This window comes from Adiantum capillus-veneris, chromosome 20 (genome assembly GCF_014529385.1).
Source record: "Adiantum capillus-veneris isolate H3 chromosome 20, ASM1452938v2, whole genome shotgun sequence".
In the NCBI taxonomy this organism is placed as follows: domain Eukaryota; kingdom Viridiplantae; phylum Streptophyta; class Polypodiopsida; order Polypodiales; family Pteridaceae; genus Adiantum; species Adiantum capillus-veneris.
The window spans coordinates 94,560,090-94,577,362 of record NC_140950.1 but is presented as its reverse complement, the minus strand read 5'-3'; the positions used below and the strand labels follow the sequence as shown (position 1 = coordinate 94,577,362).

The window sequence follows — 17,273 nt, the reverse complement described above, 5'->3', positions numbered from 1 at the left end:
TTTCCGACCACTTTTCGATTGCCGTCCGACCATAATATTCTGATAAAAAGGAATAATCTGGTGATTAAAAATTTTGGTTTTCGGCAAGTGATTTTTCTTTACGCACGATGGCTTCTCCTCATACCAGGGGCCTTACAAATGTGCGTTTTTAGTACAAAAAATTACAAGGGGTAAATCAGGCTCCATACTAGCAATCTCCCACTTGGAGACTGATCTCCACACCAAAGCTGTGACTTCTTTCCATCCTCGCTTCTTATCCTTGAATGCCAATCGAAGAGGAGAAAAAGCTCAACTTCTTCTTGTAGACCACCTTTCTAAACATGTATGCAAGATTTTCACTTGTATGCACCTTTCCTAGCTTTAATTATCCCTCTTCCAAAAGAGTGCATATGAAGTGATATCTCACCTCAATGTGTTTTATCCCCTTGAATGAAAGGTTGAGTTCTTTGCAAGATGGATAACACTTTGACTATCACTGTATAAGACACAATTGTTTTGTTTGAATCCAAGCTCTTCTAAGAATCTGTGAAGCCACAAAATCTCTTTGCTTGCCTCCGTCATTGCTACATATTCTGCTTCTGTGATAAAAGGTGAGACCACTTTTTGTAGCTTTGAAGCCCAACTTACTATTGTGCCTCCAATTGTGAAAACGTAGCCAATAATGCTCCTTCGAGTGTTGTTGTCACCTGCCGCATCAGCATACCCTTGCAAGAAAATGTCAGTGCCTCCAAAATACAAAGCATTCGTTGTTGTCCCTCTTAGATACCTAAGTATCCACTTCACAACTTGCCAATTCTCTTTACTTGGATTGTCCATGAATCTACTTACAACTCCCATTGCATGTGCAATGCTTGGCATTGTCCAAACCATAGCATACATTAGAGAACCTACTGTTGCAGCATATGGAACTTTACACATGTAGGATATCTCCTCTTGTGTCTTTGGACACATATCCTTGGTTAGTTTAAAGTGACTAGCCAAAGGTGTAGAAATAGATTTTGCATCTTGCATTGCAAACCTTTCTAGTACCTTCTTGATGTAATCCTCTTGAGATAGCTTTAGTGTCTTCTTTGTCCTGTCCCTTGATAACTTCATACCAAGTATCATCTTTGCAGCACCTAAATCTTTCAATGAAAAAGATTTAGACAGCTTCTCTTTTAGGTCTTTGATGTCCTACATGTTAGCACTTGCAATTAGCATGTCATTAACATACAACACTAGGATCATGAACTTCCCATCTCCCAAATTCTTAATGTAGATGAAATGATCTAAGTTGCATCTTCTAAATCCATGATCCAACATCCATTGATCAAACTTCAAGTACCACTGTCTTGATGCTTGCTTTAAACCATACAAGCTCTTTTTTTATATTCAAACCATTTTTTCCTTACTTTTTACTCCATACCCCTTTGGTTGAAGCATGTAAATTTCCTCCTCTAAGTCACTATGAGGGAATGCCATATTTACATCCATTTTCTCAATATTTAAATGTAAATAATCGCGATTATTTACATTTGTCTCAAATCAAAGTGTTTTTTGTCAAATAGCAGTACCATAGGCTTGGGCATGATGTATTGAGCATTGAAATCAAGTATAGTAAAATTTGGATCAAATTGACACTAAAAATTGGTTAAAAACATACTTGTAAATTGCAAAGCAAAAACTCTGTGTGACTTGAGAAAATTGTGTCAAAATACCTTGAGAATTGCTTGAGGAGCTTAAATTGAGGTGTTTTACTTATGTGTATCATCATCTTGGCAAAAAATGCTAAAAAGTCCCAGAAGTAAATAATCACGATTATCTACATCTACCCCAGATTTGAGATTTTTTGCACAATTGAGTATATCACAGGGTTAAGCATATCAAGTAGGTCACTCACATCAAGTTTGGTGAAATTTGGGTCACAAAAGTAAGACTTAAGCAGATGCTTGAAAACCGAGTCTACGAATTTCACTAAACAGTTGGTAACTTGAACAAATCATTTTCAAGCTCAGTGAAACTTGTCCAAAGACTACAACAAGGTGTCTATATGGAAAAACAAGCCTAAAAAGTGTGAAAACTAAGAAAAATAAATAATTGTGATTATTTACTTTTGAGTCCCAGAGACAAGATTTTGGACTTGTGAGCTTGTACAGTGTTAAAGCAACATAATACATGGTCACTGGGCAAGTTTGGGATCCATCGGATCCAAATTAGTACATGATAACTTAGTTTCCAAGTTGCAAATTAATCTTTTAGCTCTTTACAAGGGTAGAATTTGGAAATCTCATTTGTTGACTCACTTAGCTCAGCTAAACAGATATACACATACCAATCACAATAGTTAGCAAAATTGTACAGTCTTTGAGAGAAAACAACTAACTTGGTTAAAACTGTCACAAGAACTAGGTTGCAGGCAAAGGATTGGGAGTTTGACAGGAGTTGAATTCAAGTCTAGTGGAAAAATGGATAACGATCCAATCCGCAGGCAAGTACTCTATCTAGGGCTTAACAAGTCTATATGAACCTTAGAATTGGTCGTACACTAGCAAATCAAGGCACACCTGGAGAGACCACTAGTAGGGTATCCACTGAAGAGAGTGTGAATGAAGGTGATCAATTGGGCACTATATTTGAAGAAGTCCCAGACACTTATTCCGACTCAGTCAGGAATCGGAATAATACTGTGATATAAGCACATACTCACCTTTTATAAGACTAGTGTCCATGGAGCTCAGGTTTACCTGGATCCTAATGAAAAGTATGCCATTCGCATTGATGACCATGACATAGAGTTTGAAGAGAAAATAAGGACAAAAAAATAAGGAAAAATGTATATGGATAAAAATGGGACTCAGTATGTAAAAGTTGAAAATGGGACTCAGTATGTAAAAGTTGAAAATCCTAATGTGATAAACAAATTAGAAGTGAATACAATAATTCTCGATATGGCAGCAAAAGAAGGTCCACCGACTTTAGAATCTAAGGGATACTATCAGGTTGATTTGAAACCTTTGAATTGGTATAGCACAGCAGACTGCACTACAATGTGATAATTGACAAGGGAGATGAAGCAGGAGAAGGAGAGAGGAGAGCGTCGTAATCTCACGCTATGTGTATTTCATTATCCAAAAGCTTCATAAAAACTTTACAAAGTTGGCTTTTATACCTTAGCAAAGGTTTCTTATGTCAAAAACCAATCATCTGGGAGCTCTAATCAAGGATTAGCTCAATACAATCTGGAAAAGCTTATAGCTCTGGCTTTACAATATTCACTCGTCAAATAGGAGTTACAATATTCCCCATTTTTCAAAAGAATAAATGTTTTTACAATGAATCTCCCAAAAAGTGTTACATGGGTTAGCTTGCTGCTAACATTCCCCCCTCCTTGACTGTGTCGTCCCTTGACACAGTTTCAAGGAACGAAGTAGTCTTCGGGTTGACGGCTATCAAGGCAGTCTTTAAGTGCTTGAAGAGATTTTTGATATTGGTTGCACTGTTCTTTGTCAGGAACTTGCAAAAATTGAGTAGTAACACTATTCTTTAATACGATGGTGGATGGTGGCTGAATATCCGACGAACCTTGTAGTTAAATTGTTGATCACTGGTCCAAAAAATTTTGTACGCCATGTGAATAACCCGGTGTAAAAGGCTTCTTTGAATGCCAACATATTGCTCGAGGAACATGTATCTGGCATAGAAAGCGTAAAGGACTTCTTCTGAAGGTTGCCCACTTAAATCATAGCATAAGCCCTGATTACCTTCTAAAAAGTACATGCACGGGGCTCCGCTTGTTCAGGATCATGAAAAACTTGGATGCATGTGAGCAAAAATTTATCGATTTAAAAACCATTGTACACGAGTCTTGACCGTCCTCAAGCTCCATGTACTCATCACCTAGTTCTTATGTTTGTTTTCTTTCCAGGTAATATTTGTTCATATTTTGTTTGTTAAAAATTACATCCTTACTTCTAAATATTTTACCATCTTCAAGATTCCATAGGCAATACCCAAAGTCACCCTCTCCATAGCCAATGAAGAAACACTTTTTGGACTTTTCATCTAGCTTTGACCTTAGACTTCTATCTATGTGCATGAAAGCCTCACACCCAAACACTTTGAGAAATGCATAATTCTCCGGTTTACTTGTAGATGCCTCTTATGGAACTCCCCCATCCAATGTTGTTAAGGGTGATTGGTTGATTAAGTACACATAGGTACTTACAGCTTCCGTCCAATGCTCAAGCAATAGGCCTGCATGTAGTCGCATGTTTCGTGCTCACTGCATGATTGTCCTGTTCATCCTTTTTGAAATCCCATTTTGTTGAGGTGCCCTTGGGGTTGTCTTTTGCCTCCTAATGCCATTGCTAGCACAAAAGATTTCAAAAGCTTTGGCTACAATATTTGCCTCCATTGTCGGATCTGAGGCATTTAACCTTGGTACCTGCTTCATTCTCCACAAAAAAATTCCACATTTGAAATATGGAAAACACACTGGATTTCTTCTTCATTACATAAACCCATGTTTTCCTAGTCGCATCGTCTATGAATGTTACATAGTACAATTAGCCACCAAGTGATGGTGTACTTGCAAGACCCCAAACATCAAAATGAACCAACTCAAGTTTTCTATTTTTCTTTCATTTCTTGTTTTTTGAAATTTTACCCTCTTTTGTTTACAATAAACACAATCTCCACAGAACTCTAAGTCCACTTCTTTTAAACATGGTAGAAGCTTCTTTGTTTGAAGGATTTGCATTCCTTTGGCCCTCATATGCCCAAGCCAGTAGTGCCACACCGCACTATTGACTTTTGTAGCTATTTCACAAGTTGAAGATTGTGTGCTGACAGTACACAAGTAAAATGTACCAACCTTTTATCATTTGGCAACCACCAAAAATCCCTTTGAGATCTTCCACCGTTTGTTTTCGAATGCAATGTTGTGACCTTCATCGTCCAATTGTCCTGTAGAGATCAAATTTTTGTGAAGAGAAGGAACATGCCTAACATCTTTAATAAGCTTCCATTGATTTCCAATAGTAGTTTTGACACAAATTGTACCTATGTCGACAGTTTCACAAGCTTCATTATCTCCCAAGTATACATACCCAAACTTACCTTTGGTGTGATCTTGGAAATGCTGTTTGTACAGTGCCGCATGGAATGGAGCCCCAGATTCTATTATCCAGGAATTAGACACATTGTCTAATGAGAGAATAAGAGCATCTTGCTCTAATTTACCTGCCACATTGGCCTCCGATGTTGGTTTGTTGTCCCGAGACTCCAACTCCTTCTTCTTCTTCTTAGACCATCAATTATTCTTGACATGGCCCTTCTTGCTGCAATTCCAACATTCAAGAACTGACTTTGTGAGTGACTTGCTCTGCCTTGAGCGATCACGACCCTTTTGGTTTTTGAACCTCTCTTTAGACCTTCCTCTTGTTTCCACTGACAGTGCAACACTTGATGATTCACACATGCTTCTCCTTCACATTTCCTTGCTTAGAATAACACCCACAACATCATTAAACTTAAGAGTATTTGTGCCAGAGATAGAGTTACTTACAACCATCACAAGGTTGTCCCAACTATCCAGTAGAGACGATAGTATAAGGAGGGCTCACACTTCGACATCAAAATTGATTTTCATAGATCGAAGTTGACATTAAAGGCCACTATTGACGCCAAGATTAGCCGGACTGTTCCTAATGCCTTTTGGTCAAGGACAATCCATGCTTGATTTGCCATTGTTGCGGGCTTCTTTGCAAGACCGGCTTAAAGGCAGATAAAGGTCCTTCTGGTAGAGATAGTCTTGCATCTTCCAATGTTGGTAGTTTTTTCCATTGAACTTATCAATCTTGAGCTTCCCTTCCTCCGCCATTACTCCCACTCAATTCAAGGAATCCTTTTCTTGAGATACTTTAGCTACAAGCAAACCTTGCTTTGATACCAGCAGCTGTTAGGAAATAAGACATAGCTTAATAGATATTTAAGCAGCTTAATTAATGGAGAGAGACAAATTTTCACACACGAGAGATTAGAGAGAGAGAGAGAGAGAGAGAGAGAGAGAGAGAGAGAGAGAGAGAGAGAGAGAGAGAGAGAGAGAGAGCACACATGATATACGTGGTTCACCCAATGTAGGCTACATCCACGGCAAAGCAGTCACTCAATGGCTTTAGTACTTCAAACAAGAAGTAGGTTACAAAAATATTATACCCTTAATAGAGCTCTTGCCTTGCTTCACTCTCACCACCGCACACCCACCTTGTTGTCTCAATTTCACACTCCAGAATGTGTGTAGAAAAGGCCTCTTTGTATAGACCAAAAGGGTTGCCCTCTCTCATGAGAGACAGTCGTGTGTATTCGCCCTTGTGTAGACAAGTCCGAGTTGGAGTCTCCCATGAGTCCATGTGTGGCCGCCCTTGAGAAGACAAGTCCGATTTAAATTTGGCCACCGGCCATTGACTTCCGACCACCGGCCCCACCGACCAATCGGCCAACCGACCGGTCGTTTTTTCGACCACTTTCCATGCACCGTTTTGCGACCACTTTTTGGCCGTTGTACAACCATAATATTCCGATGAAAATAAATATTTCGACGAGTGAAAATTTTGGTTTTTGGCGAGTGAATTTTATTCACGCACGATAGCTTCTCCTCATAACAGGGGCCTTACAAATGTGCGTTTTTAATACAGAAAGTTACTGCATCAAGCTCCATACTTAACATAATTTTCTAAATGATTCCAAGATGTGTTCATCGATGATATTCCTATGGAATTACCTCCAAAACAAGGGGATGATGACCATCGAATTGAGCTCCTACTAGGAAGCTCACTGCCTAACAAGCATCCTTATCGAGTTTCCCAAGCTCAACAAGAGGAGATCATGAGGCAAGTACAAGAATTGGTAGACAAAGAGATGGTGAGTCCTAGCTCATCTCCCCTTTGTTCACCAGTCCTTTTAGTGCAAAAGAAAGATGGTACATACCGCATGTGTGTGGACTATCGAGCACTAAACCATACTCAAACCATATCACTATCAAAAACAAATTTCCCATACCGCGGGTAGAAGATCTATTTGATAAGCTATAAGGATCTACCTACTTCAATAGGATTGACCTTAAAAGTGGCTATCATCAAATAAGGATAGTGAATGAAGATATTCAAAAGACCATGTTCCGTACAACGTTTGGTCTTTATGAATATCTAGTCATGTCTTTTTGCTTGACTAATGCACCAACCACCTTCAATCGTTTAATGGAGAAAATCTATAGACCCTACCGCAAATTCAATGGAGTGTTCTTTGATGATATCATCATCTACTCCAAGTCCTTGGAGGAACACAAGAAACATCTCCAAGTGATTTTTCAATCTTTGAGGGAGAACAAGATTTTTATCAATAAAAAGAAGAGCAAATTTTTCCTTCAAGAGATTCAATACTTAGGTCATATTATCTCTCAAGATGGTATCCATATGGATACATTAAAGTTGGAGGTAATAAAAGCATGGCCTAACCCAAGGAATCTACATGAGCTAAGAAGATTTATTGGTATGTGTGCATGCTATAGACGCTTCATAGAAAAATTCTCTCAAATAGCAGGACCATTACATGACTTAACAAAAAAGAACGTTAAGTACTCATGGACTGCTAAAGAGAAAAATTCTTTTGACAAGCTCAAAGAGAAGCTTACCTCCCAACCAGTCCTTACGCTTCTAGATCTCTCAAAGCCATTTGAATTCCAATGTGATGCTTGTGGTGATTGCCTTGGAGCAGTTTTTCTCCAAGAAGGGCATGCCATAGCATATGAGAGCCGAAGGCTCAATGACGATAAACGAGTCTTGGGCATATACAAAAAAGAGCTTTTAGCTGTTCTACATGTCCTAGACACATGGAAGCACTATCTATTGGGGACTCCATTTATTTTGCGATGAACGGACCACCAAAGTCTCAAGTACTTCATGACGCAAACCAAGCTTTTCGACAAACAAATGGGGTGGGAAAATTTTCTTTCACTATTTTATTTTCATATTGCTCACATTGCTGGTAAGTACAATCAAGTGGCCAATGCATTTTCACGACGACCAAAAGTTATGCGGTGTTTATAGCAACTCACAATGATTTATCTTCTATGATAGATGAGTATGCTACTGACCCTGACTTTAAAGACATAATGTGAGCCCTGCATTGGGAAAGAAATAAGAACCATTCACCTTTTAGGATGGTTATCTTCTCCATGGTAATAGGCTATGTGTTACTTGCTCCCTTCGTGAGAAAGTTATGTATGGATCCCATCTCTGTGGGGCATAGAGGCATTCAACCTACTCTTTGAAAAGTAGAGATGTTACTTCTATTGGCCTACCATGAAAGTGGACATACAAGAGTATGTTTCAAAGTGTGTGGTATGCCAAAATACTAATTATTATAGAGGGAAGCAACCTGGATTACTCCAACCATTGCCAATTTCTAATTCACCATGGGAGAGTATTTGTTGTGTTGCAACCACAAGTAAGAGCTCTATGCATTGACCTAAGCATTTCATGGTATTTCAAAGCTTTTGGCGTCAACGACCTGCGACCTAATTTCATCATAAGTAAAGATTTAAGCTTTAAAATAAAAAACTAGGGGTATTGGGGCATCATTGCTAAGCATTTAGATGCATTCTGGGTCGAAAATGACTAGATCAAAACTCACTGCTGTTAATAATCATGATTTTTGCACTTGGCCTAAAGCCAGATTTGAGACCATAAGCATGTGTACTTAGGTCTTATAAACATGTCCTAGAAGTTTCGTAACGTTTGGATATCGTTTGATGCTGTAACGGATGTGATTTATTTGTCGATGAGGGATTAGCTTTTGGTGATTTCAATCATTTGAGTGTAGCTTGAGTTAGATGAGAGTTGTTTGTTGTTTTCCAAGATATTGACAACCTCTTGTAGCCTCTATGCACTAGTTGAGTCAGCTTCGTACAATATATTTGTGGTACCCGCTATGTCTGCAATAAGATAGGAGTGAGGTTAGACACCTAACCCACAACATCCCTACACAAGGGGGGGCGAGTCCTCATTGTATGAGCTAGAGAGAGAACACACACACCGTCACACAAGTCAAACCTTGCCTAATGAAGCAACATGGACACATGTCAAGTTCCTCTCCATGTTGCCCTTATGAGGTGCCTAAAGCCTATTGGTTGGCCTCTCAAGGGGTTCCAATGATAATTTAGCTAATTTAGTTAATTGTGTATGCATTTATCAAGTCCTCTCTCTCAAAGGGGAAAGGGGGACACTTGTCCCAAAGGCTAGCATGCTTGCTTGATACGCACTCGCATGTGATTGGCCAGGCTTGAAGGAGTCCAATGAGCTTCCATCATGAGCTAGAAGAGGGGATAGACCAAGGAAGCTAGGGGCTTGCTTGCAAGGTATACTCTCCCTCACACACACACTCTTATTGTGTGAGGTGAAAAGTGCAAGAGCTCCATGATCTCCTTCTCCTTTGCCAAGCTTTTTGCGAAGTTGAGAACTTACATCAACACTCTTGGCTATGGAATGCAAATCCAACCAAGATCCATGCTCCAATTCTTAAGCTTGCCATCTTCTCCATCTTCATTACTATGCTATTATGTATGCTAAGCAAGAAGAGTGATGATAAGTGAGGAACTATTTCTTTCTCCTATGAATGTTTCTTCTTCCTCTTCCTACCCTCGTTCCCCACTAGCTCTCTCCACCTTTGAAGGTGTTTGAGGCCTTGGGACTGAGGGATGGTTAATGCTTTTTTCAAAGATTATGTTATGCCGTGATGCATGAAGCTTTCCATCTTCATTGCATCACCTAGGTCACAAGGAACACAAAGATTATATTGTACCAAGACTCTCTTGATGGGAGAATCTATAATACAAAAGCCTATTGGAGGGGGGACCGCCGGCTCCACATAAATCTGGTCCTCAATTGTTATCAAGTTCTCTAACTGCAAAAGTATTTTTCATGCCAAGTTAATTAAGTATTATGGTTATGTTGCTACTGCTAATAAAGTTCAACCTCTATGTTCTCAAAGTAGTCTCACAAAAATGCTCACTCTAATCTTCTCTTAGTTCCTCTATTCTCAAAGATCATAGGCCATTTCCATTACAGGTGTTGCCTTGCTCTTGCAATACAAATTCCTTGGTTAAAATCTGGAATGTAAACCCCTTGGTTAGACTCTGTATAAATACTGCTCAAACTAGCAGCCAACAATGACCAACACAGTCTACCGTATCTAATAGTGATTGGAATCAACTTGGAAAGTTGAACTTTTTCACTACCCTTTGGCAGATTGTGAACTTTTTTTCTTGAAAGTACAACTATGATGAGATCAAATTGTGACCTTCAACACCAATGGAGTGATTGTATAATCATTTGGGTCATACCCTTAGAATTACCACTCCTAGAGACACAATCAGTGCTGCAACTAAGCATAGATCATCTCAAAGTTGGAATCTTATTTAGAATTGGATCTTGAAGAAATCATATCTCTCCATGAACAAAAGAGAAAAATTATCAATACCTTGAAACAAGGGAGTCATACTAAAGTTTCTTGGGTGTTCAAATAAGAGATCACCTACTTTGAGGCCCTTAGTCTGTTCATGTCGCCCCATGAGTTATTTACTTGATAGCAAGGCCATGCCTACTTGCTATCTTTATAAAGATTCATTTATATTGCCACACCTTGTGCACAAAAATTACCCATCGTTGTAGTCATATACAATGATCACAAGAAAATATACCAAACTCAACTCTCCCTGAACGAAGTAGCTAATGTTATAGCAAAATCGTAAACCATGCTTTAGTGGAATGAGTCCACCATACTGTCATGACATGCATGCATATCAAAAAAATAGTGAAATAAGCCCTTGGATTCAATGACGGTCTCCACAATGTGAGCATATTTTATACATGCCTTGCACGATGTGTACTGGCACACATACATCACATTTGGTCATTGCATACCACAGTTGTGAGCTTATGTTCTCTTATTGCCAAACATGTGTGCCATTATCCTTGATCCTAATTCAATGGATAGTATTGTGGCATTGAATAAAAGCCTTGCTTTGAAGTAAGTCTATCGAAGCACTTTGCTTTACACAACAGAGAAATCTTTTCAAATGAAATGTTAAAGACAAAAATACAAGTAGAACTTGAAATTGTCTAACTTTGTCGCCCCTCTAAGAGCGGTTACCTTCACTTGAATGTGGCTCATAGCCATGTATGCTGAGAAATTTAGAGCTTTCGGATGTACCGTGTATGCCTTCAGGGCTTGGTTCATACCGACCTCCAATGAAAAATGCGTAGACTTGTTGCCAAGTTTTCCCAAGTTCATATGCTATTACCATATTCCAAACTTTGGAAGCTTCTAGGAAAAATATCCGAAAGTGAAGCCTTGCTTCGCATAAGTTCATCGAGGAGATGAGACACAACTGAGTGTGATTGCTTTTAGCTAATAGGTGCTCGGGTTGACACACAAATGTCAAAGCAAAAGAGAATCGACAGTGTCAATCTTTCATAGAGGAATGACTCTACTGAATGATGCACCTTATTGAGAATCATGAGATTGCTCAATAGTACAAGAGATAGCTATTGAAACTTAGCTATCAAATATCACCGAATTGCCAAAGTGTGCTTGACCAAAGCAACATTTGCTTGTCAAGTTGGCATTGTAGAAGATTCTGCGAGAGTAAAGAAGTTCAAAATTTGAAACTTAAATTTAACGTACTTATCAATTTTCTTGAATCCCCACCCTTGACATCGGAATTCGTAGCATGTTGTAACATGATTGTCGACATTGGATTCAGCTCGTAGCTGTGGATGCCAGCATGCTTTCAATGCGCTTCACGTATTTATTTTGCATGCACTCTGGCAAGCCATATATGCTTTGACATGACCATGCACTCAATGCCTATAGATATGGATCCGTGCTCCTAGAAGCCTTGTTGTTTTCCTCTTCTTGATAGCACAAGAGGATAGATGAAAGACATACTAGCCAATGAAATCTATGGCCAACTAAATCTATGGAGCCTTGCTCCTCTTTCTTGTATGACTTAAACTGGCAGCAGATCTTGTCGTTACTTGCTAAAATCTATATGTAGAATGTTGTAGGTTGAATTCATATACGGATTAAGAAACCCTTAGAAATGAAATAACATAATCATTTTTTATACATCGAGTTCAAAAAAATTGCCTGGGAGCCATGCCCTGGCATATTCAAAACTCTAAATTAGTGAGAAAAATGCATGTCGTCTTCTTGAATCACCATCACTAGTAAGCCTTGCCAAATAGGTTGACCTTACAAATCACATGCCTTGCCTATGTTCATCTTTGCATGTCAAAGGGTAGAATAAGCCATGACCTTGTAGGCCAACCTGAAAGCTATATTGTATGCAAGTAATTACTACGTCATCTTGGCCGAGAAAAATTTAAAACAACCTTGTCGATGATCAACAAAGAATCGACCTTCTATGCATGCTTCTTATTAATTTAAGCCTTGCCCTCCAATTGCTAATCCAAGCACAAATGTCAAAGTGTTGAAATCTTTACTGCTCGACTCTGGCTACACAAGCTTTGATCATGAGTACCCTTGTACGGAGCCTTGCTCCTTTGTAGTACAAGTCACAGGTTGACTGGCCTTTACTGCTATGCAACCTTGCCAACCTGCATTAATTATGATTGTCATCGATGTGATAAGAAACAAAATCTAAAGAAGTTACCTTGTTCCCGTTCTCTAGGAGCCCATTACGGGACCTTGCCTTTGCATCATGGAAGGATTATCATGATGCTTCAATTTGAAAGAGTTATTGTCTTGTCCTTTGACATGTGCACTTGATGTAGCTAATCACGATCCCTTGGCCACTCCTCATGGGTTTTTGGCATATGCATGACCACTCCTAGTGGGTTCGTAGCATAGATGCTCCTCTGCTCTTCAACGAGAAGAGGTATTCTGAATCAAGTCTTCCCGCTGCAATCCTCCTTGGAACAACTTCTCAAAGCTTGTTGCGAGTCTCCTAAAAAGAGACAGTCCTTGCATGCGATAACAAACTCCCTTTATAGCTTTCCGATCCCATCTTTGCTTGCTCAAAGCTTCAAAACATGAAATTCTTACTTGCCTCATAAATCTTCCCCAACTTCATCATCCGTCGCCATCGTAGTTGCGCCTGATGTGAGTAAGCTTGCATGCCACTGCACGGTCACTACTACAAGAGAAGTGCTATGTTAATCTAGAGTTGTCGAGCTATGTTGCTAACTGAGCGTGGAGAGAATCCCTTGCCCACCCTAACCGGCAAAAAAGTGTGAAACGCAGCACCAAGGGATTCTTCCACGCTTCTTGATTCTTCTCTGCAGGGATCATTCCTACCCAAGGCTGCTCGATCGAAAAGCACAAGAATCAGAGAGATCAAGGGGGGGGGGGGGGGGGGGGGGGGGGGGGAGGGGAAACGTCCAAGCCCTCCATGCCTTTGCATGTTTCTCCCCTCCTCCATGGCTACCCTGCTCCCTGAGCTCTGATACCAATCAAGGACCAGAGGGGACTGGACCATGCAACTCTCCACCCAACCTCGCTATATATAGACTCATAGACTACTAATATATAGCACCCCTTGATCGCATGTTCGTCCTAGCTAGCCCTTGGCCGCCTGCCCAGTCTTACCTCAGCTGGATAGAGATGGGGCATGCCTCGGAAGAACATATCATGTGATATTTGGAAAGAAGGTGTGCTTTTTTTGGGCCTATTTTGCTCCACGTCTCTTGTATGTCGCAACTTTTGGGGCCAAACTCTCATCTAGGAGGCTTGAGGGATGGGATTGGCCATCTTCCAAGCCTTTGGGAGGTGACATTGTTAGAATGATCTCGTCCCTCCCGCGTAGGTCTAGAGGCTTGAGGGATAGCCTCTTGCGCAGTGTAGGTCTAGTTTTGGATGAGAGTAATGGAAGGCGTAGATGCCTTGTTAAAGTGGTGCTTCCTTTCTTTGGTTGTGATATTACAGGAACAATCGCTAAATCATTGCTCAAAAGGTTTAGAATGGGAACAACCTACCCAATGGGGAAGAGAGTGACGTCAACCCAGGAGAAGCAGAGCACGTGAGCCTCGAACCCTCAACCTTGAGATGTAAAGTTTCTCGCTACCAGTACCTTCGCGGCGCTCAAGTGGGAAAATGATTGGGTCTTGCTTAAATTTCCCAAGACTCGATTAAACCACATGAAGGGCCAGAATCCTACGGGACACCAAAAGTAATGTGCTAAGTTAGCGAAAAGGTACTATGGTCCCTTCTAGATTCTTAGACCAATCAATGACATGGCCTATCAACTGAAGTTGCCCAGTCATTGGCTCATACACAATGATTTCCATGTGAGCCTATAAATGCCTTACAAAGGAGAGCCACCTCAAGAACCAACTATTGAAGACCCACTGGAGATCGAGGACCAAGAAGAGGTGTTGCAGTGTCCGAGTCCATTCTCCGACATGAAGACAAGGTATTTAGAGGCGGTAGATTATCTGACGGTATCTTATTAAGTAAGCAAATGTACAAATGTTTAAAATAAACAAATTTTTTGTCTTATAAGACTCTCTTTTCCTTTATTGTGCACAAATGTTAAGTAGTGTGCATGCTTAGGATCAAGTTTGCGAAGATGACGTCTTCCAAACACCAAGTAGAGCTTGTCACCATGTGCAGACATGCTTGCGGCGGTAGCTTAAGCTCTCAAGTGCCAAATGGATTAGTAATCCATTCTGGAACGATGTCGTAGGGTAAGATAGGGATCCTCTACCCCCTAGAAAAAGGACTAATGAATAGGCTTTATCTTCTCTATCACATAGTCGAGGAAGACTATGATTTGAAGAGAGAGGTAATGTCATAATAACTAATTTCTAATTCTCCTAAATGATTTTCTCATGTTAAACTGATCATTTAATGTGGGGAAGTACCAAGGGAGAAAAAGCTAGATTATTGGTAAGGCTAGCAGACTGGTCACAGTAGGGATCCAAAGGAGGGAAAATAGGGATCCAAAGGGGGGCCATCTGCTGCTGCAGAAGAGCAATAGGCTTCAAAGACCTAAGGTTCAGCCCATTAATACTTCCAAAATGCTAAGGCTCCAAAATTCAAAGGTTAAGTCCAAAGGTCATGCTTAGGAAAATTGGATGCTTGGTACTGTACACAAAGTCTTCAAAGACTTCTAAAGAGGAGGGAGCGAGCCCTAAAGGTAGGGGAAGTGAGAGAGTGAGGCGAGAGAATACACACACATAAAGGCTTCCCTTTACACAAAGGGCATAATGGACACATGTCAGGTTCATAGCCCAGTTGCCCCCAAGAAGCATGCAATTCCTATTGGATGGCCATAGAGGTGGACCAATAAGAATTAAGCTAGAGTATATTTAGTTTAATTCATTTAAAAGCACTTGATCTATGCATCGTCATCATCAGTCGTTCTGGAATGTGATTGAGAGGGGGCCCCCTCACAAGGAGGCAGCCCTTGCCAAAAATTCAGAGTATGGTGCTTCAACTGGGCCGTGGACACGGTATTCTTTAGTAAAAGGCGAAAGAATAGTTTGCTCTGTCCTCAACCCACACCTTAAACCAGACCATTGTGGCCTCCGGCTACCTGGTCGATGACCCTTGCGCCATTTACTAAAAAATAGTTCGCTCTGTCCTCAACCCACACCTTAAACTACACCATTGTGGCCTCCGTCTACCTAGTCCATGACCCTTGCGCCCCCGCATGTGGGATATCATCACGCCCGTGCTCTCTTACTCCCGTCCCGTCATCTGTTTCGAAAACGCACCCTCGCATGCTTTGGCCCACGGAGGATAGGAGCGAGGTTCACGCTTACCTTGACAACTTCATCTATCAAAATGCTCTCTAAGTGTGGGTAAAGTGGCCACGACTTTTCATGCCAATACGGTTGAGCGTGTTGCTTCTCAAAATGAACCTAATGCTTTTGCAAAAGAAAATATAAATAATCCCAAGGAATTAGAGTTATCCGATTTTCTCAAGGGATTTCAAAATGTTTTTATTGACTACATCCCTTGTGAACTACCTCCTAAACGAGGCAATGATGACCATGCAATTGAACTTCTTCCGAGAAGTTCACCGCCTAATAAACTTTCCTTATAGAGTTTCTCAAGCTCAACAAGAGGAGATTATGCGGCAAGTGCATGAGTTAGTTTGAAAAGGGCATGGTTAAGCCTAGCTCATCTCCATTTTGTTCCCCCGTGTTATTAGTGCAAAAGAAAGCGGCACATATCGTATGTGTGTCAACTATAGAGCACTGAATAGAATCACTATCAAGAATAGGTTTCTCGTTCCGCGGGTAGAAGACCTATTTAATAAGCTAGAAGGTCGACCTACTTCAGTAGGATTGACTTGAAAAGTGGCTACCATCAAATAAGGATAGTTGATCAAGACATTGTAAAGACCGCATTTTGCACTACGTTTGGTCTTTACGAATACATTGTCGTGCCTTTTGGCTTGACCAATGCACCAACCACATTCAACCGCTTGATGGAGAAGCTATTCAAGCCTCACCGAACATTTATTGGAGTGTATAGCCGAGACCTACAAGAATCTTTCCAAAAGATTAAGGATGCTATCTCTATCTCACAGCGAATACAAAAGGCTGTTGCTGATAAGCACATAAGAGCCCAAGCCTTTAAAGAAAATGATTGGGTCCTGCTTAAATTTCCCAAGACTCGATTCAGCCACACGACGGGCAAGAATCCTACGGGACACCAAAAGTAATGTGCTAAGTTAGCGAAAAGGTACTATGGTCCCTTCTAGATTCTTAGACCAATCAATGACATGGCCTATGAACTGAAGTTGCCCAGTCATTGGCTCATATGCAATGCTTTCCATGTGAGCCTATTAAAGCCTTACAAAGGAGAGCCACCTCAAGAACCAACTATTGAAGACCCACTGGAGATCGAGGACCAAGAAGAGGTGCTGCAGTGTCCAAGTCCATTCTCCGACATGAAGACAAGGTATTTAGAGGCGGTAGATTATCTGACGGTATCTTATTAAGTAAGCAAATGTACAAATGTTTAAAATAAACAAATTTTTTGTCTTATAAGACTCTCTTTTCCTTTATTGTGCACAAATGTTAAGTAGTGTGCATGCTTAGGATCAAGTTTGCGAAGATGACGTCTTCCAAACACCAAGTAGAGCTTGTCACTCTACTATGGAAGATTGATAGGACTAATGTGCAGACATGCTTGCGGCGGCAGCTTAAGCTCTCAAGTGCCAAATGGATTAGTAATCCATTCTGGAACGATGTCGTAGGGTA

At 40.5% G+C, this 17,273-nt stretch overlaps 1 non-coding gene across 1 annotated transcript; it reads right to left on the bottom strand.

Annotated features, from left to right (window-relative positions):
• Positions 1-15,442: 15,442 nt before the first annotated feature.
• Positions 15,443-15,567, bottom strand: LOC147432927 (U5 spliceosomal RNA). The gene has a single exon (XR_015185608.1). It is a non-coding gene; the product is annotated as a U5 spliceosomal RNA (small nuclear RNA).
• Between the last annotated feature and the right edge of the window lie 1,706 nt (positions 15,568-17,273).